The 24,292-nt window shown below is 51.2% G+C and overlaps 1 protein-coding gene and 1 long non-coding RNA gene across 2 annotated transcripts in view; one reads left to right on the forward strand and one right to left on the reverse strand.

Annotated features, from left to right (window-relative positions):
- Positions 1-2,301: 2,301 nt before the first annotated feature.
- SLC12A5 (solute carrier family 12 member 5) overlaps positions 2,302-24,292 on the reverse strand; it is a 177,384-nt gene continuing 155,393 nt past the window's right edge. Inside the window, exon 27 of the transcript XR_014512827.1 lies at positions 2,302-2,312. The gene's annotated coding sequence lies outside the window, so the exon portion shown is untranslated. The remainder of the gene's footprint in view (positions 2,313-24,292) is intronic.
- Positions 16,027-16,385, forward strand: LOC310679163. The gene is made up of 2 exons (XR_014512142.1): positions 16,027-16,252; positions 16,286-16,385. It is a non-coding gene; the product is annotated as an uncharacterized lncRNA (long non-coding RNA).

Consider the following 24,292-nt stretch of genomic DNA (forward strand, 5'->3'; position numbering starts at 1 on the left):
GAAGTGACCCCCAACCCCCCCCCCCCCGACCTTCTGCTTTGAGGCTCAGGGTGCTGCTTCATTGCTGCTGAGACCAGGGTTCATGGTGTTGCCTCTGGGGAGCAGCTCTCTCGTGACGCTCAGGCGTGGCAGTCTCTGTGGCATCCTGCCATCTGTGGCCATCAGTACTTGGCAAAGCGGAGTGGCCTCTTTGAGGCCACATTCTGCTTCCTTGCAGCGCTTGCAGGGATTCTTCCTCAGGTGCCTTCCTTGGGGTGAAGGACGAGGCCCCCTCTCTCCCCCCTCCCACTGCAGGCCCCCCGCCAGCCGCAGCTGTGCTCTGCCAGCTGCCATCCTTCCCCAGGCAGGGCAGAGTGCGCACAGCTTGCCCAAGAGTGCTGACTCCACAAATGCGCCATGGCCCCCTGCCCTCCCCTCCTTCCAGCCACTAAACGCAGAATCGCAGGACTGCAGAGCTGGACGTGTCATCTCAGCCAATACAATCCAAGCCTTGGGATCAGGGTTTTCCTTCTCCCAGATGGGCAGCCTTCTCCGGTCAACGAGCCCCATCTGCCCCTCACTTCCCTTTCTAGAAACTGCCCTCTTGGTCTCACCTGGTCCATCCACCAGAGCCTGTCTTCTCCTGCAGGGGAAGCTCTGGACTCCCGGATAGCTTGAGAGCCATGGGCTCCCCTCACCTGGTTTAGCCAGCCAGTGGAGGCCATTCCTGGGGTGTGGCTGCTGTCGCCTGCTGACACCTTCTAGGAGCCACAGGTGAGAGCTGAGTGCAGGTGGGGACCAAAGGCGGACAAATGACCCCGGAAGGAGCAGCATGTGTCCCCCACCAGAGGTACCACCTTTCCCCAAACACCCTCCACACCCCAGGCAGGCACATTGCAGAATCTGAGTGTTCAGCCAGAGCAAGCCAGCCAGCCCTGATCCTGCTGCTGTGCTAAAGGTCCCCAGGGGCCGTTCCTGAGGAAGCCCCTCTGCCTCCCCAAACTCCAAGGTGGGTTTGTGTTTGTCTGGTTAGCATGAGCAGGTCTCCCTCCCCAGAGGGTTTTGCAAGGAAATGTTTCTGGATTAGAGCCTGGCTTTTGACAAAAGAGTTTGAATATTTTTCTTAATGGCTGGGGGTGGCTTCACCTAATGGTCAGTTCGCCCACAGGGCTGCGCTTTCAATGAGAGAGGCTGGGAGAGAGAGTTTGGCAGCTGTGGATTTGAAGACTCAGCTCCCACTGCAGGTTTTTCATCAGAGGTCAGGCGATGGCTCTCAGGAGGAGATTCCTCGCCTGTGTTTCCTGCTGGGGGTCCCTTCTAACGCCCCACGTCTAGGACTCTGAGCTCTGCTCAAACTGCTGTAAATAAAGTGCATATGACAAACACACTCCAAGTCCCGCTCCACCCCGAGGTTCTTTCTCCTGGAACAAGAGGTCTCTCTAGAGACATGGACACACTGCGCATGAAATGGCGCATGGAGCCACATGCTCTGGGCACCTCTTGTAAGCCCAGCCCTAGAGGTTTATAAGAGAGACCCCAACCCCTCACTCCTCAAAAAGAAGTCACCCTCAAATTGTTGATTCAGATTGTATTTGGAAGATGTGGATGGAATTAGTTTTCATTCGTGCTTATGTGCCCTGCCTGGAATCTTCTGACAAAGACTTGTTAACAAACATTTTAAATGAACCTTAGAGCAATACTCCTAAGGTTCATGTGAGGGAAAGCTGCACCTGTTGAATCTCTGCCCGCCACAGAGGGAAGAAAAGCAGGAGACGCAGCGGCAGGTTGCCAGGAGGTCACAAACAGCCTGACCTTTCCCAGCTTTGGCACTCTGAGCTCCCAGCTGCTCCGAGCTGGAGCAAATTTTGGCCTGGGTCTGTCCCTCCCCTCAACTCCTCCTGGGTCTGAAGCAGCCTCCCCATCCCTCCCAGCTGCAGGGGACTGGTGGGAGCTGGAGGGCGCCAGTTGGGCAAGGCTGGCCCATTCCCTGCTCCCCTCCGCCCTCCGCCCGCCTGGGGCTCCTGTGATTAGCATCTCTATTGACAGGATCTCTCAGTACTTAGCAGGGACCGCCCAGCAGTAATCAGCTTAACAGCCCCGATCAATACTGAGCTTGGCCTCCCACCATGAAGGTCCCCTGGGCGCCCGGCTGGCCACCAGGCAAGGCCTCTGGCCAAGGCGGCACACAGGAGACGCTGCCGGCCCCCGTTCTGGGGGCGCAGCTGTGATCCAGCCCGAGAGAGGGTCTCCCTGGGTGGGGGCTCAGGCCTCCCACAGCTCTGCAAGGAGCGCAGAGGGGCCAGAGAGCATCCAGCCCCAGGAGGGGACGGGGGCTCCTGTGTTCGAATCCTGCTTGCTGGTTTGGGTGTTATCTACGGACCCCCAATTACTTGGGGGTGCTGCAAAACAATTTCATAACTTTAGTGCAGGTTTGGAGGGGATCCAAAATTTTGGGGTTTGTAGTTAATTATCCTATAAGGGGCACCTGACTGGTGCCTGCGAGAACAGTATTCTGGGCTAGTTGGCCCTTGGGTCCCATCCAGCAGGGCTTGTCTTCTGTAAAGCCATGCCGGCACTCTGCATATGTTCAGAGGCACTCTGTCCTCCTTTATTGCATCATTGCTCCCAGGACAGATATTGGGGGCAATGCCTGGTGATCTCTGGGGCAGGGAGCTTGCTTGGGGTGGGGGGGGGCACACAGCCTCTGGCCACATTTCTCTCCCAGCCCTTTTGATCCGATGAGTGGCGCCTGCCCATCACCTGAAGTCTGTTACCTGACCCTCTGGGCCAGCAGCTCTGTCTGTGTGGGGAGGTGTCCCTCCAATAGGGATCTGCACCCCCTTCCTCGCTCCCTCCCTGGCGCACGTGGCCCCACCTGAGGGTGGGCATGGGGGGCACTCGGGTGGGCGGCCCAGGACTTGATTAGGCCACCAGTCCATCTGTCAGGGCCCCCTCCCTTGCCACCGCCCGACACTCTTTCCATCATTTTTACAGATTCATTTTGCAATAATTTAATTCCATCCTCAGCGCCAGGAAGACGGATTGGCCCACGATGGGACTGGGGATTCAGAGCCGGCGTCATAAATTTGCCGCATCTACGCTGCCGCCGCCGCCACGTTCCCCTTGTGAAGTTCGCAGCACCAGGCCTGGGCGAGAGTCTTTAAACAATGAGAGAAGGGCCGTAAATCTCCTGGCCAGACTCCCCCCCCTCCGTGACTGCAGGGCTCTTGCCGCCCTGACGCTGAGCAAGAGAATTTCCTCCCTTCTCCGCCTCGCTCTCCCTGGCAATCTCTCTTCTTCGCCTCCCCTCTCAGCAACAGGAGCCCCCCCCCTCCAGAATGGCAGCTGCGTTTTGCCCCAGGCTCAGCGGGGGGGGGGGGCACTACCAGGGTCCAGAGGGCAAGGAGGGAACCCTTCCCAGGAGCCTCAGAACCAAGGGACACCCCTGAAGGTTTGGAGGAGATGGAAATGAGAAGCCGGATATTTGGGGTGCTGCCCTTGACCATGATTCTGCCCCCCTTTTTCTTGTGCTTGGCTGCTTCCTTTGAATCTCTGAAGTGGAGATAGGGGTCAGCCCCACCCAGGCAGAGACATGGGGCACTAGCAAGCCCACCTCCCTCTAAGCCTTTCCAACAAAAGCCTCCAGAAAAGTCAGGTCCTACCCCACAAATCCCCCTCAGTCCTGAGGCCACCTCCCTCCCGGTGCATAAACTGGGTCCCTCTCAGCCCCCCACCCCTCCCAGTGCTGTTTGCCTCTCTCCAGCATCATCCTGACCCCGGAGCACCAAATGGGGCCTTCTTGAACTGCATTGCAGGGGGTTGGACTAGATGGCCCTTAGGGACCCTTCCAATTCTACAATTCTCTGACCCTCCTGCCCCACCAGGCCTTCAGAGGGCAGCAGGGACTGGCAGCTCCTCACTGGAAGGTTGGCATTGGGGGGGTGAGGAGTGGCAAGTCTCCCTGCCCACGGTCTACCTGCCGATGTCTGGATTTGACCTACTTTGCTGCCCTTCAGGAAGTCTCGGTTTCTCTGCCTCCGCATGGGGGAAGTGACTGAGGCTGCGTCCTTTTCCGGGGCTTTTTTGATGCCTTGCATTCGCCTGGGAGGGGCCTGACCTCGCTGGACCTCGCCGGCTTCTTCAAATGCGGGCAGGGAGGGCATGGGGGCTCCAGCGAGAGCCTCTGAACTCGGAGGAGAAGGAGGCCAGGCACGCCTCTGCGTTTATCCCCGGAAGAGCCAGGCCAGCTCAGCCAGCTGCTGAAGGACCCAGCACACACACAAGCCCCAACCACACAACGCGGAGGGCAAGCACAGCGCCCGCAGCCGGCCTCTGGAGTCTGCCCGGTGGAGGGGATTTCCTCACGGGGGAGCAGACCCCCCCCCATCTTGTGGAGGACTTGATACTGGCGCAAACCGTGCTCTGAGCTGCCTCTCCGCTCGCAAGCCTCTGGCCACCAGGGGCTGTTTGGCACCTGACTGACAGGCAGTGCCCTTTCGAGCCACGCAGGTGATGGAAACTGGCGCTGCTTCTCCTTCTCGGTGCCAGGCACACGCGCAAGGGAGGAGGCATTTTTCCTGCAGCGCACACAGAATCCAGAGTGGGAGCCTGAGCTGGGGGGGGTCACTGAGGGGCCCAGGAGCAGGAGGGGGGCTCTCTGTGCCAGGCCCGGACGGACGCAAGAAGGGCCTGCTGGATGAGGCCAGGGCCCCCCCAGCCCAGCATCTGTTCCCACCGCAGGGGCCAAATACCCCTCAGAACCCGGGAGTCTTCTCAGGCTGCCTCTGGACATGGAGGCTCCATCACAATTGCAGAAGAACCTGGACCAGGCCTGGCTAGGAGCCATCGATAGCACCCTCCTCCATGAATTTGTCCAGTCCTCTTCTGTCTGGGGTGCGGGCTATTCTGTCTCCTGCAGGAGAGAGTTCCACAGTTGAACGATTGCTCCAAGGGCAATCAGCCTCTCTTCCAGTCTCCTGAAAGGATTTCTGTTTGTTCTCTTTGCTGGCTGGGGTTGCATGGAATGGAAGCCTGGTATTTTCCTTTCGAAGCTAAGTTTCTTGTCCTCATTGAGGGAAAAATGATTATTTCACTAACAGCACAGGGAATATCATAGGGGAGAGATGCTTTAGTTGAGATTCCTGCATTGCAGGGGGTTGGGCTAGATGACCCTTGGGGTCCCTTCCAACTACAATTCTGATTCTCCATGTGCATGCCAGAGTCTTGCAGATACCAACTTCCAGGAGGCCTTTCCAGGGGTCTTTCGTGGGGCTGCCCCTCCTGCCCTTTGGAACCCCCCTCCCCTTGAATATTAGGCAGGCACCTTCTCTTTTGTCTTTTTGGGGGTCCACTGAAGACCTTGCTCTTCCAACCAACTTTTGAAGCTGGAATCTTTCCCAGACGTCATCGCTGGTGGAATTGTTTTTGCCATGTTTTGAGGGTGTTCTAGTCGCTCCATCACGTCTTGTTTGCCATCCTGGGCTCCTTTGGGGGGAAAGGGGAGGTGTCAAAGAGATAAGAGGGATGCGGGTGGCACTGTGGGTTAAACCACAGAGCCTAGGGCTTGCCGATCAGAAGGTCGGCGGTTCGAATCCCCACGACGGGATGAGCTCCTGTTGCTCTGTCCCTGCTCCTGCCCACCTAGCAGTTCGAAAGCACGTCAAAGTGCAAGTAGACCAATAGGTACCACTCTGGTGGGAAGGTAAACGGCGGTTCTGTGTGCTGCCCTGGTCCGCCAGAAGCGGCTTAGTCATGCTGGCCACATGACCCGGAAGCTGTATGCCGGCTCCCTCGGCCAATAAAGCGAGATGAGCGCCGCAACCCCAGAATCGTCTGCAAATGGACCTAATGGTCAGGGGTCCCTTTACCTTTACGTAAAAGAGATAGAACGAAATAAGGGAAGAGCAGGCAGGGAGGAGATGCCCTCTCCTGAATGGGACCAAAGAGAAATGCAAACTTCCTTGGTCTCTTGACCCACGGAGGAGCCGCTGTGGGTGGGAAGAGTCAGAGCTTAGGGCATGAGGTGTTTAGGGACAAGTTGATGGGATGTGAGCATGAAGGGAGGATTTGCACCAGTCCCCCCCCCTCCATCCCATACTCACCCCCTCTAAGGAAAGGAGCTCAGCACTCTTCCCTCTCCCAGCTGCCACCCAGCCTGTGATTGACAGCTCCGTTGCCCAGCCCCTCCTCCCCCGCAGCTCTCCTCATTAGCATATGCTGTTTACTGACAAGTGCAGGCCCTGCCGGCACTGCTGACCCCTGACCCCTCCCGTTCCCATAATTTCATCCGCGTGTCGATATGGCAGAAGTGCTGATTAGTGCAAACACACAGCGCCTGCCCGTCGCACGTCAGCCAGGCTGGCAAGGGGCTGGCCAAGGCCGAGTTGGAGGAGGATGCCAGAATAATTTGTGCAAGGGAGAGAAGAAAGGGGGCAAAAGGGGTGGGGGGGACGCAGGGAGGGAGACGGCTGCCGCATGGGCCGGACAGAATGGGAAATGGAAGAGCAGATATTCTCAGCACCGGGAGCAGATGGGCTGAGGGTGGGAGGGGGCAGCCAGATCATGACAGGATCACAAGGGCCCATCAGGCTGCTCCACTTCTCCCAGGGAGACTGGGGAGCTCCCACTGTCCCCCAAAAGAGCACCAGAGCAGACATTTGCTGGGAGAAAGGCCCATGACCTGGGTGGGGGATACTGCAGCCATTGCAAGCTGGAAGGTGTTCAGAGGAGGGCAACCAAGGTGGTCAAGGACCAGGAAACCAAACCCTGTGAGGAATGGTTGAAGGATCTAGGTATGTTTAGCCTGGAAAAGTGGGAGCTGAGAGGACCCTCCAAGTGTCCCTGTTTTCCACGGAGAGTCCTGGAGTTACAGAAGCCGTCTCTGATTTGATCCCATCCCAGAACGTCCCACTTTTCCTTAGGACATCTGTTTTCATCCAAGAAATGTTGGAGGGTATGCCATCTGGAGGACTGCCACATGGAAGATGGAGCAAGCTTGCTTTCTCCTGCTCTGGAGGGTCAGACCTGAACCGATGGATTTAAGGGACAAGGAAGGAGATTTTGACCAAACATCAGGAAGAACTTTCAGATGGTAAAGGCCTTTCAGCAGCAGAATGGACAACCTCAAGAGGTTGTGGACTCTCCTTCCTTGGAGGCTGGATGGTCATCTGTCATGGATGCTTAGCTAAGATTCCTGCATTGGATTGGACAACCTTTGGGATCCCTTTGAACTCTACAATCCTATGATTCTTCTGCATAAACCTAAGGAGAGTCTCCTGGATCAGCCCAATGGCCCTGGTAGCCCCGCCTCCTTTCCTCACAGAGGCCAACAGATGCCCAAAGGGCTACCTGTGAGCAGGATCCAAGCAAGAGCCCTCTGCCCTCCTGTGGTTTCCAGCAGTTGGTACCCAGTTGCATTTCTGCCTCCTCCTGTAGAGACAGGCCATAGCCATTGTGCCCGGGGGCCATTGAGAGTCTGCGGAATGAAAACACCCCAAGTTGTCTCTCTGTGGCACATCTGGATCGCTTCGTGATGCTTTGCTGGGACTGGAGCACATCAGTCTGATTCCCGAAACGATTCTGATGCGGATTCACAGACGCCTGGGAAGATGGTCTGGAGCAGCAGCCTGGGATTATGTCACCAGAAAATGTTGCTGCTTGATTTGATTGGCACGACAGACGGAACCCCGTGGAAACTGCCAGTCGGCAGCCAGGTCTCATTTATTTATTCGTTGAGCGACATTTTGGGACGCTTGGGAAGTTGCCCCCACCCCCCACCCCCAAAGCAGATTTAGACGGAGGCATTTGAAGAGTCCAAATGCAGGAGAGGAAGGAAATTGCTTTTAAATCTACCAGGCGCCCAGATTAGCTGCCTTCTGCACTTGCAGAAAAGGTTCCAGGCATAACTGGATGAAGAACCGTCTTAATCGGGCTAATAGCAAAAGATGGGGGGGGGAGTCTTAAGCGAGCGGGGGGGGGGGCAGGCCTGGAGTAGGGGAGGGGAGTTGGGTCCGGCCCAGATTTTTTCTTAAAAGCAAAAAAGGAAAGACGAAGGCGAGCAGCGAGGATTGTCCACGAAGGCCAACATTTTGCAGAGACCACAAGAAAATGGGGCCTCTCTGTGGAGTGTATTGGCGCCCCCTCAGCAGCCTGAGATGGAGACTTACAGGAAGCGCCTCAGCAGGGGGCTCAGCAGCAATCCTGCTGGTGCTGCAGGCAGCCTGGGTGGTCCTGAGGGTGCCAGAACCGTAGACCCCCCAGGGAGGGAAGCAGGGCTGCTTCCTGAATCCTCCACCTCTGCTCTTTCATGACAACTCACCTGTCCCTGAGCAATGGCCCTGGGCTCCCTCTGGAAAGGCCCGTCCTTCCTTCTTTCCTTCCTTCCATCTCTCGGATGCCTGCAAAAGAGGCTGCCTCGTGTCCTGCCATCGCAGTCAAGGATGCCCTGCTCCTTTCACAATTTACAGTCAATGGGATCCTGTGGAAAACATTTTAGGGAGGTATAATTAGGGAGATGGGGAGCCCGGCCAGCAGAGCAAAGCACCAGCCGCCACCGGGGGTGGGGTGGGGGGTCCGTCGCTGACCGTCTGCATGATGGCAGCTCTAAAGTGAGGCCCTTTAGCCGCGGAGGAAGTCTCGCTCCCGGACGAGGGATCTCTCTCGCCTATTTGGATTCCGGCAAAGCATTTGACACAGCACCACCTGGGAAATTACGGCTGGAATTGGAAAGGATGAGCATTTAATGGAGCTCCTGCAAAAGAGGCAAAGAGGGACTGGCCAGAGGGAGCCGGAAGCCTGGCCTGGCCAGAGAGGAGGCCTTCGTGAGACCTGAGCACAAGACCCCTCTCTCCTCCTGGGCTGTCTGGCAACACCTGCCTTTGGGAAGGAGGCCCTGAGAAGCAGCTGTGCCTCCAGACCCTGCCCAACCCCCCTCCCTCTCACGGGCTGATTCTCTTTGACCAGGGGCTGCAGCCAGAGCAGGTGCCAGGCCAGGGCCTCCTCCCTGGCGCATGGGTGCCCTCCAGTGGCCGCCAGGACAAAAGGCTCCTTCCTTTGTTCCACCTCCGCCCAGCCAGTTGCACCCCGCCATTCCTCCAAGCAGCTCGAGGGGGCCTGCGCGGTGCTCCTTGTGTTATCCTCACAACAACCCTGCCAGGTAGGCTGGGCTGAGAGGCCACCCAGGGAGCTTCCTGGCTGAGAGCCTGGTCTCTCCCGGGGAGCCGATAGAGACATTCTAACCAACGCTGGCTCTCAAGTCGCCCTCCGGGAAAAGTCTTCTCGGAGCAGCAACAAAAAGGCACCCAGGATTTGCTGCCACCCCTGAACGCGGGACTTTCTCCCCACCAAGCAATGGGAAGCAGCAGCTGCAGCAGCTGCCCTCTGCCCCTGGCCAGAACCAAGTCATTCCCAGCCACTGTCTTCCCCGCCTCTGGTCCTCTGAAAGGATCTCCTCCAGTGGGCCTGGAGGTGAGCAGGTGCCAGGAGGCGTCATGGGGAAGCCAGGATCCTGCACTGCAGGGGTTGGACTAGATGACCGCCGGGGTCCCTTCCAACCTTACAGTTCTTTAGCTGTGGTTCTTGCTTCTCAGAGGGATGGGCAAGATGACCCTTGGGGTGCCTTTCAGCTTCACAATCGCTTTTGACTTTGAAGCCTTAAATCTCCTAGGTGTGCAATACCTCCAGCACTGCCTCTCTCCCAGCGAACCCCCCCCCCCCCGCAGGCAGATGATGATGCTCTGCCCAGGGAGGCTCATCTGCCGCCTTCCTTGCACCTCTTTAGGTGCCAGGCGAAAACGGTCCTCTAGAACCACGTCTTTGACTAAGGAAACAATCTGTGGCCTTTTAAGGTGTGTGTGTGTGTGGGTGTTGTTTTTTGCTTGTGACTATGCTGTATGTTTTTGCGTTTCTATATTGTAAACCACCCTGTGATCCTTGGATGAAGGGCAGTATGGAATAATAATAATAATAATAATAATAATAATAATAATAATAATAATACATTTCCGTGAGCCTGCGTGCCTGCGTGTGCGTGTCTGTGCGCACGGCGAGGCTTGTGTGCAGCTGGGAATCCCGGCGTCCGAGCAGCTTTGCCATCTTGATCCCCCTTGCCTGCCTGCCTGCCTGCCTGGCTGCTTCGCTCCCTCCTCGAGGCCCGGATTAGAGGCGGCTGTAATTTGCTGATGACAAATATCCCCAGCAGTAAATATTTCTCCCCCACCCCCGCCTTCCTCCAGGCAGATAAGGTGGCAATTCAGTTAGTAACTCTTCAGCGGCCCTAAAAGTCTTTTGTGTCCCGGCAATTATTTACAGATAAACAGAAGAAAGCCAATAAGCAAAGAATGAGCCGCGGCGCCTGCACATGCTATAACTTATGATGCCGGCGATGCTATCGCCTCCGCCGTGAGCAGCAGACGGGGACTCGCGGCAGCCCCGGCCAACAATGGAGCTTTTGTCCCGGCGCAAAGCTGCGAAGGCTCAGCGGCTGCTGCTGGCGGTGCCGGGCGAGGCTGCAGCATCCAGGCGCCTGCAGAGAAAGCCCCTCCTTCCCCCGCTTGGCAGGAGGCTCACCGCTGCCGCTTCCAACCTGGGCACCGCTTCCCTGGCTCCCGGCACCCTGCCCGACCCGCTGGGCTTTCCCCTCGCGGGAATGGGGGGCCGCTCCTCTTCTGAAACATCCTGCTCCAAGTGTGCCAGCCCATGGGGAGCCAATGAATCCTGCAACCCGGAGAATCGCAGAATTGCAAGGGACCCCCAAGGGCCATCTAGTCCAGCCCCTCAGAAGTGCAGGGACTGCAGTTAAAGAAAACACCTCATCTCTGCTTAAAAACCTCCAACAAAGGAGAGGTTTCAAGCGTTATAAGGATTCTGAGGCACCATTAAAACAAATCCACATTCATTAAGTGCGCGAGGTAATTGCACATTAGTGCATAAAGCACATAAAGCACATAAAGTACAGAGAGCAATGCAGCACCCTGTGGAGCCCCTCCTCAACCTCTGAGACCCCCTCAAGTCATGCAGCAGCAGGGGGACCTGGACGGAGCACCCCTCTGCAAAACTGGTCTGGCAAGGATCTGTCAAAATTGCCAAGCAGTCCTCTCAAAAGGGTTTATTCTCTATGAGTGAAGACAGGTCTTTAACAATGGATTCTGGAGTCAAGGTATTCACCATTTCAAAAAGATGCCTCAGACAGGCCAGGAAGAGCCATTATCAGGTATTGTCAGGCGTTTTGATTGACAGACTTGTAAATACACGGGAGAAACGTGAACTCTGAGGATAATCTGATTTGTGATGTACATGTGGCTTTTTTTGGTGTGGTTTTTCTGCAACAGGGGCAGGCACTATCTGAGGGTTCTAAAATGGCCACACGCTTTTGTTCTGGGCTCCCTCCCTCACCTCCTTGCATGGGGGAGGAGTTTAATTATCCCCAACTCCTTCAACTGTTCCTCACAAAGCTTGGTTTCCACGCTGTTAGAATCATAGTTGGAAGGAACCCAAAGGTCATCTAGTCCAGCCCCTGCAATGCAGGAATCTCAGCTCATGCATCCCTGACAGATGACCGTCCAACCTCTGTTTAAAGGCCTCCAAGGAAGGAGAGTTCACCACCTCCCGAGGGAGACCATTCCACTGCCAAACAGCTCTTGCTGTCAGAAAGTTCTTCCTGATGTTTAGCTGGAATCTCCTTTCTTGCAGCTAGAAGGCATGGGTTTGAGTCCTGCCCTCCAGAGCAGGAGAAAACAAGCACACACCATCTTCCATGTGGCAGCCCTTAAGATTTTTGAAGATGGCTCTCACATCTCCTCTCAGTCTCCTCCAGGCTAAACTGTAGCAGGAAACCCCCCCCCCCATCATTCAGTTTGTACAGACTTCACACACACTCACACTCACACACTACATACGCTACACTTCTGTTATAAATTCATAGAAAATCAACCATACATCAGATTTGCACTGTTCCACTTTTATTCTACTCCATATTTCAAGGACTAGCTAAGGGGGGTGCCCTGGTGACGGTCAGCCATAATCCCCTAAGCGAGCAGTCACATACCTGGCTACTGCACCTGGTGGGGCATGATAAGCGAGATAAGCATCCTGATGGGCTCAGGCTCATCTCATCATGGACACAATGGACTGCATACGGTTGTATATTCAGAGCAGACAGCAACAAAAGGACCATGGCCGGATTCCCCTCAGGGGGAAGGAAACTGCACCTTTTCTTTGTTATTCACAAATGGTTCATGGGAGGGGGAGAAAGGAGGAACCAGCCAGGTGACAAGACACTCAGGTTACCACCACAACTCCTCCCTCAACCCCTCCTTTCTGTAATGTATGCATGATGTTTCTGGGGGTGGGCTTGACCTAGAGGAGGGGAATTTCAAAAGTTTTTATAAGGTCTTGCACACCATTGTTCTGGGTCTTTCCTCTCTCCTGCGAGTGAGGGGAACACCCTGCTGCAACAGTACAATAAAGGCCAAGCCTACAGGCTGCTGATTTGCTCCAATTTACTCTGGTTGGTGTCTTTACTTTTTGTCCAAGGGAGCCCTCGGATTTTTCCGGTAACAGTTTGGCGACCATGCTCAGGGACACTTGGTCCTCCTGTGAAGGTGAGGGGGGAGATGGAAGGGATCAGGCGCCACTGGGCAACCTTAGCCCAGGGATCCTTTTTCCTCTCCCTGCCTCCTCTTTGCGGGCGGTAATCAATCGTCACCAAAAGCCCAACCAGGGGGAGCAAAGGCAAGGTCAAGCCGGCTAAAGAGAAAGGATCCCGGGATCCACGGGGGACATCTGCGAATGTGAGTATGATTTGAAGTAGACACATTGGGAGGGGGGTGGTAAAAAAGTACCCCACGACAGCCGGGCTTTCCTATCTTTCCTTCTTATCTGCTATCAGACGCTACCTTTTCGGGGTCGTCCAGGAGCGTCCTAATTCTCCCGGTTTCCCCCTCGGAGTCGTCCGGGGAAACACGGTTCTTATCTGCTATCAGACGCTACCTTTTCGGGGTCGTCCAGGAGCGTCCTAAAAAAACCCCCCGTCTTCCCCCTCGGAGTCGTCCCGGGAAGCACGGTCCTTATCTGCTATCAGACGCTACCTTTTCGGGGTCGTCCAGGAGCGTCCTAATTCTCCCGGTTTCCCCCTCGGAGTCGTCCGGGGAAACACGGTTCTTATCTGCTATCAGACGCCACCTTTTCGGGGTCGTCCAGGGGCGTCCTAACCCCCACCCCCCTCTCCCGTTTTTCCCTTTCGGAGTCGGCCAGGGAATTGCGGATCTATACTGCACTTTCCTTTACAAATCTATCTCTCCCTCCCTCTTAAAACTCTCCTATAACCTCCGCAAATGAAGCTGCCCCTCCTGCCTGGCGACCTTTGTTAGGGATGACCCGGGTACGTGAGAACGCAAGGTCATTTGCTTCCTTTCCAAACCTTTAATTTTCCGGGACCCCGATCCGGCACTGCGCTGTGCAGGCGTTCAGTAGGGAATCCCGAAATTAGTTTCGAGGTCAGGTAGGAGGCTGTTGTGGTTAATAGAGGGTAGTACATAAACTGGGGCCCCACACTAGGGTTAGTCTTGTGAACAGTACTGAAGTAGAATTTAAGAGACGTGGTTTTCCGGGTAGAAGAGACCCGTGGTTTCCAGGAGTGTTCCTGTGGTTTTCCGGGTGAGAGAGAGACCCGTGGTTTAAGTAGAATTTAAGAGACGTGGTTTTCCGGGTAGAAGAGACCCGTGGTTTCCAGGAGTGTTCCTGTGGTTTTCCGGGTAGAGAGACCCGTGGTTTTCAATGGTAAGGTCTGTGGTTTTCCGGGTAGAGAGACCCGTGGATTTCGAGGCTAATGCGGGTAGAGAGAGACCCGTGGTTTTCTAGACAAACTGCTTGTAGTTTACTGGTAGGCAGGGATTGCTTTAGCTGAAAGATAACTTGAATACTGGTAGAATATTCTCTCCCCCCCCCCCCATTCTTTGTCCCTTTCTTGTACCCGTTCTTCTACCTCCTAGTGTAATCTACTGAGCAACCCCCCCTCAGTATTAGAGGGAAAATGGGAGCTCACTAGACACCCTGGCTGGACTCCTCCTGGCAACAAAGCTTCCATGAAGCTTTTTTGCCCCAGAGAGGATTCTGATACGCCCCTCCAGTTTAAAATAAAGGGGCAAAATGGTCTTTCCAAGTACAAAGTACAAGACCGTTGTAACTTTTAGTGGGTAGCTTAGGCCCACCACCTGGAACCCAGGGCAGAGCAGCCACCTCAGGGATCCTTCAACAAAATCAGAGTGTGAACCCTTAGGGAGAGCTGAACACATCAAAATTGTGTTGTTAAACTATCACCTAAAGTTAGAACATGAAATCATGAACCTAATGGTGCTCAGAAGGCAGTAGATATAATAACAGCCCAGCCTGGGAGCCCACGCATTAGAGATCTTAGTTTCTCTAAATATATTTAAAAAAAAAGAGAGAGAGAGAGAGAGAGAGAGAGAGAGAGAAAATGAATAAGAGATGTACTCAAAGATTTAGAAATATTTAAAGGGTTTGTGTTTACATTGGCTTTGGCATCCACAGACTGTTCTTAAATGCACATAGTTTTTAAATTGCCAGCTTGCTTCAAAATTTAAAATCTAAGGAAGCTAAGGAATGTTGGGCCTCATCAATCTTAAACAGGACAAATATATATATATATATATATATATATATATATATATATATATATTAGAATGAAGTGTGCAAATGTTTGTTATTTGAGAGAGGCTCCAAAGAGTCTTCCTCTGAGTAGCTTGAGTGAGGAGTATGATTTGATTTAAGTTGATGGTAGATTATGTTTTGCTGCAACTTAGTCTACATCCGTGTTCCAATCTTTTTTATTCCAGCATTTTGAAATGTGCTGTGAAGACACAAATGTTTCTGCTGCAAAAGCCTAGTTGAGCACAATTGCTCTCTCAAGCTAAAATGCAGTGTATGTATTAGATTAAGCATATTCCTATGAAAGTATGGTGTTCCTTCTAAGAAAAATATCTGAGTCTAGTTTTAACTTTGATTTGGTTGGACAGAAGAGTTATTGTAAGGCTCCTGATATCAGTCTCTATAAGACTTCCTGGTCTCTTTTCTTAGAAAATGCTCCCCCTTGTCTCATTCTGTCTCTTTCAGGTTTTTTTCTCCTTTCCTTCTTACTTCTGTGCCAGGTAAATTTACTCCCGAGTAAGCTTCCTTTAAAGGAAACTGCAAAGGGGAGGGGGGGCATAGATTAGGCTTACTATTCCTCTGCAAGTTTAGGAAATCAAATCTATGGCTGTTTTAACTATCCTCTCCCTATCTTAGGAAAAATGTTCACTTCAATCTTCCTTGCATTCTTTAGTCTAAGGAAGTAAACTCTCACTCAAACCAGCTTCAAGGTCTGCTAAAAGGGTTCTATATAAAGTTGGGTACTTTTATTTTCCTCTTCCTTAGTACATGATAGGAGCATGGCTTGTGGTCTCTTCAAACAGTTGTGTCTGTGTACATATGTATGTCTCTTTGGTAGTACAAATCTTGCTGTGAAAATCTTGCTATGAACCCTGCATTTTAGGGTTAGACTAGATGACCCCAGGGTCCCTTTCAACTTTCCCAATTTGTGGCTGTGTGGAGGGCCATGTGTCTGCAAGCATGTGATGAGTTGAAATTCAGCCCAACTTTGCTCTTTGTTTTTTTTAAAAAAAGGTGAGAGGTGAAAGCCATGATGTTTTGAAGCAGAACTGGTGATATCAGGCATTTGAGTGATTACAGTGTTTATCATTTTGTCTATTATTTACAAAAATCAAACTTAAAAGTCTATTCAAAGTTTAAGCACATAAAAATTCATATAGTAAAGCTGAGTAGCCTTCACCATCCTGTAAATAAAGGGCAGGAAAATTTGTCTGCAAATGGTAAGGCTGAAATGACTGAGAATGTAAAAAAATCTTATGAATTCTGACTCTCTGGCCATTTTTTCCCATACATAAGGGCGTGGCATTGTTCCGCGAATGACCAGAGGGAAATCACACAAAATGATAGCCCTTTCCTGTAAATAAAGGAAGCAATCCCTTGCTAGCTTTGGTGAATACTTGAACTGCTGAGTTTCTCTTTTTTGTTTTAAAATCTAACCCTATTTTTTAAATCTACTCCTTACCCTTCCCTTCCCTTATTCAAATGGTAATTTAGCCAAAAGATGCAACATTTTCAATAGTATAAAAGGTTTGCTGAGACATGAACTCTGCACATGCACAGAGGCTAGATCAGCTTGAAAGAAAGAGAGAGAGAGGAAGGAGGGGGAACTGTAGGAAGGGGGGAGAGGAGCGGCTGCAGGGAGAAACTTATCCAAATTTCCTTATGTAAAACTTGGAACCATTGAGGGAAATCACCCTTAATGTGTCTTTTGCTCCAAGGGCTACTTAAGACAAAAGGGTTAAGTACTGGACCATCAAAAGTCAAGAGGTCGCCAAGTTTCAAATCTTAACATGCCAAATTCTTTTCACAGGTAAATATCAAAGCACTCCTACTGTGAGTTCCTCTCTTGAGTAGTTCGCCTCCCCAATGGAATTCAAATTTTATAACAGTTTTTTGTTGTTGATTTTTTTGGACGTGTGTGTGTATATGCCTATACATTTTAGGAACAGCACTTCCTGACAGACCTCTCACATGAAATAATTTTCCCTTTTAACAGAGTGTCCTTTCTTTCCTCCCAGAGCACAAATGATAATGAGGGGATGCAAACAGTGATTTAAATAACTCTATAAAAAGTAATTGCATTTGTATTTCTTTTTGCTTTTCTTCCCTTAAAGCCAAACAGTCACTTTCTTTCCGTTCAGCAAAACAAGTCTGAATCCCTGCTAGTTGATTTCCCTCTATCTCTTTGTGGCTTTAACACTTTTTTTAGGTTACAAATAATCTGTTTTTCATTTATTAATCAGGTTTTCATTGGGTTGTTAGAATGCCAAAACAGGTTACTTCAGGTTTTGTTTGGTTAAAAAAAAAATAAAAATGTGTGTCTTAGCATTTATTTATTTTTGGTTCCTCATAGGTCATTGTGTGTGTGTGTGTGTGTGTGTGTGTGTGTGTGTTTTACTTCAGTGGGGACATGTCCATCACATTGAAAATCATTTTAAGCCCTTTTCCATTGTTTTACCATTTTTTCAGTCTAGTAGTAATCTGTGTGGTTTTGATAATGTCTTTGTATTTCTATTCTAAATCTGATGTCTTTGTCTCAAGTCTGTTTAGATCTGACTGGTAATCTAATTTTTTTCTTTCCTTTTTATTTTTTAATCTTTGTTGTATTTTTACAGTTCTCTTTCTATGCATGTGGAGTAATTTTTTATTTAATAATATGAAAACAAAAACAAAAACAAAAACTAAGTGAATGAAAACAAACAAACTTAGCGGATAATAACAGTAATTATATGAAAATGTGATAATAATATTAAAATGAGTAAAATGCTTAACGTGCTAAGATAAATCAAGGAGATTGGAAGGGGGGCTTTTGCCCCTTCCTTTTCTAACTCTGTCTTTTAAGTCCCAAAAAACCCTGCCCTCTTACAGGATATCAGATGTGCAATGATGAAAAAGCAGCAACAACCCCTCAACTCAGTTCTTCACCATCACAAGACCTGCAACAACAGACACCAGTTTTCAAAATGCCGACAGCTATCTCTTTAAAAGGATATAGACTGAGGGGGGGAGGGGAGCTGACAAAGGGGGGAGGAGTTGAATTCTAAGGACATTGTCTCACTTTTGAACCTTAAGACTGTGCTCCAGGATTGAGAAGATCACAATTGTGTCAAGATATGCAACTGATATTTAATTAGTTTGTTTGGTATTATGTGTTATTATGTAGGAAAGTTGAAATGTGCCTTGACAGTGTGATTTCCACAAAGGGGGTCAATTTCTGTCTGTAATTGTTTTTATGTTTAATGTCTTATTGCTTACACACCAATGGAGAATTCTCATGCATTTTATTCTTTTTAATAGCTCACGCTATTGTGTAGTCTAATGTTTAGATCAATTTATAACCACATTTCATAGTTCCATCTAGCGCTCTGCCAACTTTCCCTATCCATTTTAAAATGTGCTGAACCTTGTTTTGCCTAGGACAAGCTTCTGGATCCATAAAACACAAGATACATGAAGGTGGATATGCTTTGGTTTAGCAGGAATGATCCCTTATAGAGTTAAATTGACTTATTTGGACAAAATGCCCTTTTAAGAATGGTTTTCTTTTAACAGTTTGTTTTGAAAAGTTGAGAACCATGGGGCAAGATAAATTCAAATTGGACTCAGTTTAAATTGGACAAGTGTATCCAGGCTGCAATTAGCTTTTTGGTCCTTAAAGTGCAAGTGAGCAACTTCCCATGACTGCAAGACCAGAGCCCATAACAATAAAATACCATAGAATGGCCAAGGCAAAGACATTTCTCTCATGACGTGTCCAAACCGGCCATGCAACATGGTTAATATGAAAGCCCTAAGTGGATTCACCAGGGATTGCCACTCCTGTAGCACTATGCCCGGTGTGAGACCACAGAAGAGCTAGCTTGACACCTGGGAAACACACAAAAATGGCGGGGGACAAAGCAAACTGCATTTTTCAGTCATTAGTGGACCTTCCTGCTAAATGTAAAGCATAGACCACTATTGAGAAAATATTTCTTCCAAGATGCTAGAATACCACAAGTAACTGAGCAACAAAATATTAATTTTACGTGATATCCTATGTCTAACTATGCACAGTTACACCGTTACATTTCTATGCAAATATCCTTAAGAAGCATGACATCCAAGTCCCTTTCAGGCTCACATGGACACACGCATCTGTGACGGAGAATAGCAGGTTAATATTTACCACCTTAAATTGTGCGGAGAAAAGGATTGCAAAGTAGCCACCTTTGCAATCTTATCTCCGAAGGGGGGAACTGTAGCAGGAACCCCCCCCCCCCCATCATTCAGTTTGTACAGACTTCACACACACTCACACTCACACACTACATACGCTACACTTCTGTTATAAATTCATAGAAAATCAACCATACATCAGATTTGCACTGTTCCACTTTTATTCTACTCCATATTTCAAGGACTAGCTAAGGGGGGTGCCCTGGTGACGGTCAGCCATAATCCCCTAAGCGAGCAGTCACATACCTGGCTACTGCACCTGGTGGGGCATGATAAGCGAGATAAGCATCCTGATGGGCTCAGGCTCATCTCATCATGGACACAATGGACTGCATACGGTTGTATATTCAGAGCAGACAGCAACAAAAGGACCATGGCCGGATTCCCCTCAGGGGGAAGGAAACTGCACCTTTTCTTTGTTATTCACAAATGGTTCATGGGAGGGGGAGAAAGGAGGAACCAGCCAGGTGACAAGACACTCAGGTTACCACCACAACTCCTCCCTCAACCCCTCCTTTCTGTAATGTATGCATGATGTTTCTGGGGGTGGGCTTGACCTAGAGGAGGGGAATTTCAAAAGTTTTTATAAGGTCTTGCACACCATTGTTCTGGGTCTTTCCTCTCTCCTGCGAGTGAGGGGAACACCCTGCTGCAACAGTACAATAAAGGCCAAGCCTACAGGCTGCTGATTTGCTCCAATTTACTCTGGTTGGTGTCTTTACTTTTTGTCCAAGGGAGCCCTCGGATTTTTCCGGTAACAAAACATACCCAGATCCTTCAACCGTTCCTCATCAGGCTTGGTTTCCAGACCCCTGATCATCTCGGTTGCCCTCCTCTGCACACCTTCCAACTTGTACATCCTTCTTAGATTCTCCCTTCCCTGCCTCCGGCACCAGCTCCTTTTCCAGCCCTCCATTGCCCCACCTGCCGGCAATCCCCTCCTTAGCCCAGAGTAGAGGACAACAATAAACAAAGCGAAACAGGATCAAAAGCAAAGCAAATAAGAAGAAAAAGTAACAGAAAAATAGGAAGGGAATAAAAAAAAAAGAAAGAAAGGCAGATGAATAAAAATAAATAAATAAAAAGGACTTCTGATTCTCCATCTGTCAGCTGTATATAGAAGAGTTATTCAAAGTATTTGAAATGTTCACTCCGGGCTGGTGTCCATCTTTTCCCAGTCTTCTAGTCTGGAATTCATTTATTTTTCCTTCCACACAAAAAGTCAAAAAGAGGTTCTCCAATTGCTGTTATAGATAAAAGTCAACAATAGTCTTCCTCCCCTCCAACAATACTGAGAAACAATAAATCCTTGACCTTTATTCCCTGGAGTCTTTTTGCTGTGGTCATATATTTAGACAATGATCTGTGGTTATTGTATAATCATTAATTCACATCTCGGTTAATTCCAGTTCCAGTTCCTGTTGGTCATGCTTTTCCATTCTGTATCTGTCTGTCTGTCTATCTATCTATCTATCTATCTATCTATCTATCATCTATCTATCTATCTATCTATCTATCTATCTATCTATCATCTATCTATCGTCTGTCTCTCTATCTTTTAATGGCTTCTGTTTCCTCTTCCTCCTGGGATCTGGAGCCATCATGAATGGAGGTGTGTTTGTGTTTCTGCACGGTGTGTGTGTGTGTGTGTGTGTGTGTGGATGGAGGGGCTGGGCTGACTTTGGCTGCAGAAAGGGCCTGGGATGGTGGGTGGGTTGTTTTGCCAGACTTGGGCAAGGGGAATACAAAGTTTTAAGTGGCAAAAGATCTACTTTTTTAAAAAAACAACAACCATAAAAGGTATCCCGGAACAGGTGTGGGGGGGGCAGAGTCCCCCCCCCCCTCCCAAGCATCCCTGTCCTGGAGGACCCAGGAAGAGGCCAAGAGGCTGATTTTCATTGTGCTGGATAATTGCTCTGCCCCCCCCCGCCCCCTTCCCCCTCCAGGCAGCTCAGCTTCTTTTCTTGTTTACCGTAATTACATTCAGAGTTGCATTGTGAGTAATTGCTTTGTGCGCTTAATGGGAGGGAAGGCGATGTGAACAGCTCTCCATGGGGGGATTATCGGGCAGGGAAGTGGGGTGGGGGGCTCCCATCTCTTTGGAGACTGTGCTTAACTGCCCCCGCCCCTGGAAAAAAATATTCTCTTTGCACATCCTAGCTAGAAAGGATGGCTCCGTGGCAGGAGGTGTCCTGACCTGGGTTCAGTCCCAGAAGGTGGGGAAGGGAGGGACCAGGGGAGACCCCCTCCTGCGGCTTCTAAGGTGCCACAAATAAAATCCTTATGTGCACAAGGTAAACGTTCATTGGAGCATGAAGCTCGGAGTCTCAAGTCGCACAGAGGCAGCAGGAAACCCCTGAGAGGTTGCCAAGTATCTGTTGAATGGCCAAGCTGACCTGGTCCTTGAGAATGGATTCTGATGTGGGTGGCGCTGTGGGTTAAACCACAGAGCCTAGGACCTGCCGATCAGAAGGTTGGCGGTTTGAATCCCCATGACAGGGTGAGCTCCCATTGCTCGGTCCCTGCTCCTGCCAACCTAGCAGTTTGAAAGCACAGCAAAGTGTAAGTAGATAAATAGGTACTGCTCCAGCGGGAACGTAAACGGCGTTTCCGTGCGCTGCTCTGGTTCGCCAGAAGCGGCTTAGTCCTGCTGGCCACATGACCCAGAAGCTGTACGACGGCTCCCTCGGCCAGTAAAGCGAGATGAGCGCCACAACCCCAGAGTCGTCCGCGACTGGACCTAATGGTCAGGGGTACCTTTACCTTTACCTTTATGCCTCAGGAAGGGCCCTCATCAGGTATTGACAGGCAACTTGATCAGAGGTGGACTTAGGGAAGAGAGACCACAGCCTCAAACTCCGCAAAGCCTTTGTTGCCAGTCAGTGCAAGCAATACTGAACTCGATGGACCAGTGGTCTGTCTTGGTCTAAGCTCCACCTCTCCCTAGGAGGGCTGGGAAGGTAGAGACCCCCCCGAAGGCAGAGAGGGTGAGACCCCTGCCAGGAGCTGCTCCTTCTGAGTCCCCCCCCCAGGTCCCATCCCCACCTGCTTCTCAGCCCCCCCCCCCCGACGCTGAGCCCCTTTGGCAGCATCCGCCAGAGTCAGCTGGGGAGGTGAGGAAAAGGTGGAGGAGCAGCGGCAGCAGCAGCAGCAAAGCTGGGGATGAGCCGTAATTTTTCATCGCTTCCTAATAACAGCCGGACAGAAGTAAGTGACTGGTCCGGTTCTCTCCCTCCGCAAAGATTTATCCAATCACTTTATCCGGTAATTGGTATTCCGGGGAGCAGAGGAGCCTCCGTGCCGCAATCCCCCCTCTATTTGTTTTCTGCCTGCCTTCCCCCTTTCTCGGAATGAGTAATTCTGTCCCTCACAATCCCATTTAAACAGAACATTTGCCGAGTGAATAATTAGTTACATTCAATTAGGTCTGGGCGCTCTCCTGCCTCACTCCGGGGCCAGGCCTGCCTAATGAGATGCCGCTCGCCTGACGTGACGGAGCCGGCGGCCGACAGAGCCCTGGCCTGGCCCCAAGCGCTGACCCCCCCCCAGCTGGACAGGCAGGGCCTTGGCTGGTCAAGGAGTGGCCCCTGCTCTCCCCGGGGTGCTGCCCTCCAGCGGGACTGAGCTGCCCTCGCTCCCAGGGCAGGCAATCCTTTATCAACCTCTATCCTGCCCCACCCGCTGCAAATTAATCTTTTGTTCTGAATTAAAAGGCTCCAAGCGCTGCAAGCTTCCCTCCCAGGGGAACTCCCCCCCCCCCCCCAGATCGTGCCAGCGGCCCTTTGCTGAACCTTCCCAGCTCCTTGAGGTGAGGCGGCCAGAACAGCACTCGGTATTCCAGATGCGGCCGTGCCATAGATCTGCACAACGCCATTCTATCGGCAGTTTTATTTTCATTTCCTAATGATCCCTAGCATGCAGAAATCACAGCTAAGGACATCCCTGACAGATGGCCAGCCAACCTCTCTTTTTAAAAAAGCACCACCTTCTGGGGGCAAAGAACCATGGAAATGTAAAAGGGCCCTCTAAGGGTCCTCTAGTCTAACCCCCTGATACGCAGGTAGCACAGCTCCAGAATCCCTGACAGGTGCCGCCCAGCTTCTCTTTAACAGCCCCTGGAGGAGGAGAGGCCATCCCATTCCTGGGACTCTTGGCTTCTCTTGGGGGGTATTGTTTTTCTGAGCAGCTCTGAGAACCACAGAGTGGGAAGGGACCCCGACGGTCATCTAGCCCAACCCCCTACAATGCTGGTATTTTGGCTGACAATGGAGAGAGTCCAGCTCCTTCTCCGTCCCACTGTGGAGCAGCTTTCCTTGGAAGAAAAGCCGCCCAAGGCTTCCCCAAAGTCAGGGGTCCCTCTATCTCCTGGATCCTTTGGGTGGCCCTTTTCTGAACCCTTCCTGCTCTCTGAGGCAGCCAGAGCTCTGAGCCCAGCGCATCCCACATGCACCATAGATCTGCCTGGCGGCATCACGATATGGGCAGTTTTGTTTCCAAGCCCTTTCCTAATGATCCCTAGCATGGAATCACAGCTGCTGCAAATGGGATGATTTTTCATTTTGCTCTTCTCCAGAATCTGTTTCTGGTCAGTCCCTGCCAGTCCAGACCTCTCAGTGCGTTTGTGAAGCGAGAACTCTTGTTTCCTTTTGCCCCAAGGGGACATCGCTTCACGCTGGCTAACACCAAATCGCTCTTGCTAATTCTGGTGCCCTGTGAGGAGCACCAGGCCCCTTGGCTGACCAACTCTGGGTTACCAAGATGTCTGCCAGTGTGACTTGAAGGCTGGCAACATCAGCCCTGCTGTGTGGGAATCCCTTGCGGACGACAGACAGCCAGGTCTTGTATCCACAGCAGTGACCAGAGGAGGAATGACTGCTGGGAGGAGCAGAGAGAGAAGGAACGCAGCACAGCCGGACGCCTTCACCTGCCCCAGCTGCAACCCAACCTGTCTCTCCTGCGTCAGTCTCTCCAGCCCCAGCAGGTGCTGCAATGGTGGAGGGAGCTGGGGGTGTTTAGCCTGGAGAAGAGGACCCTGAGAAGAGATAAGACAACCATCTTCAGATATCTCAAGGGCTGCCACACGGAAGATGGACCCAAACAAATGGAAACCGAATGGCAACAAAGGAGATTCCAGCTAAACACTGGGAGGGATTTCCTGACAGTAAGAGGGATGGACTCCTGGGAAGGGGGGGGGCTCTCCTTCCTTGAGCTGTCATTCCTGCAGGGCAGGGGTTGGACTAGATGACCCTTGGGATCCCTCCTCATTCTACGATTCTGTGATGACAAATGCTGACTCTAAATTTCAGTGCTATGATTTTGCTCTTCTTTACTCTGCTGAGCCCCATAAGTGGTGCAGTCCTCTCTCCGGCCCCATAGGGTTCTGCCTGGGGCCAGAGAGTCCCTGAGACAGGCCCATTTCTCTGGCAGCCAG

Source organism: Podarcis tiliguerta, assembly GCF_965153285.1.
Source record: "Podarcis tiliguerta genome assembly, chromosome: 6".
NCBI lineage: Eukaryota > Metazoa > Chordata > Lepidosauria > Squamata > Lacertidae > Podarcis > Podarcis tiliguerta.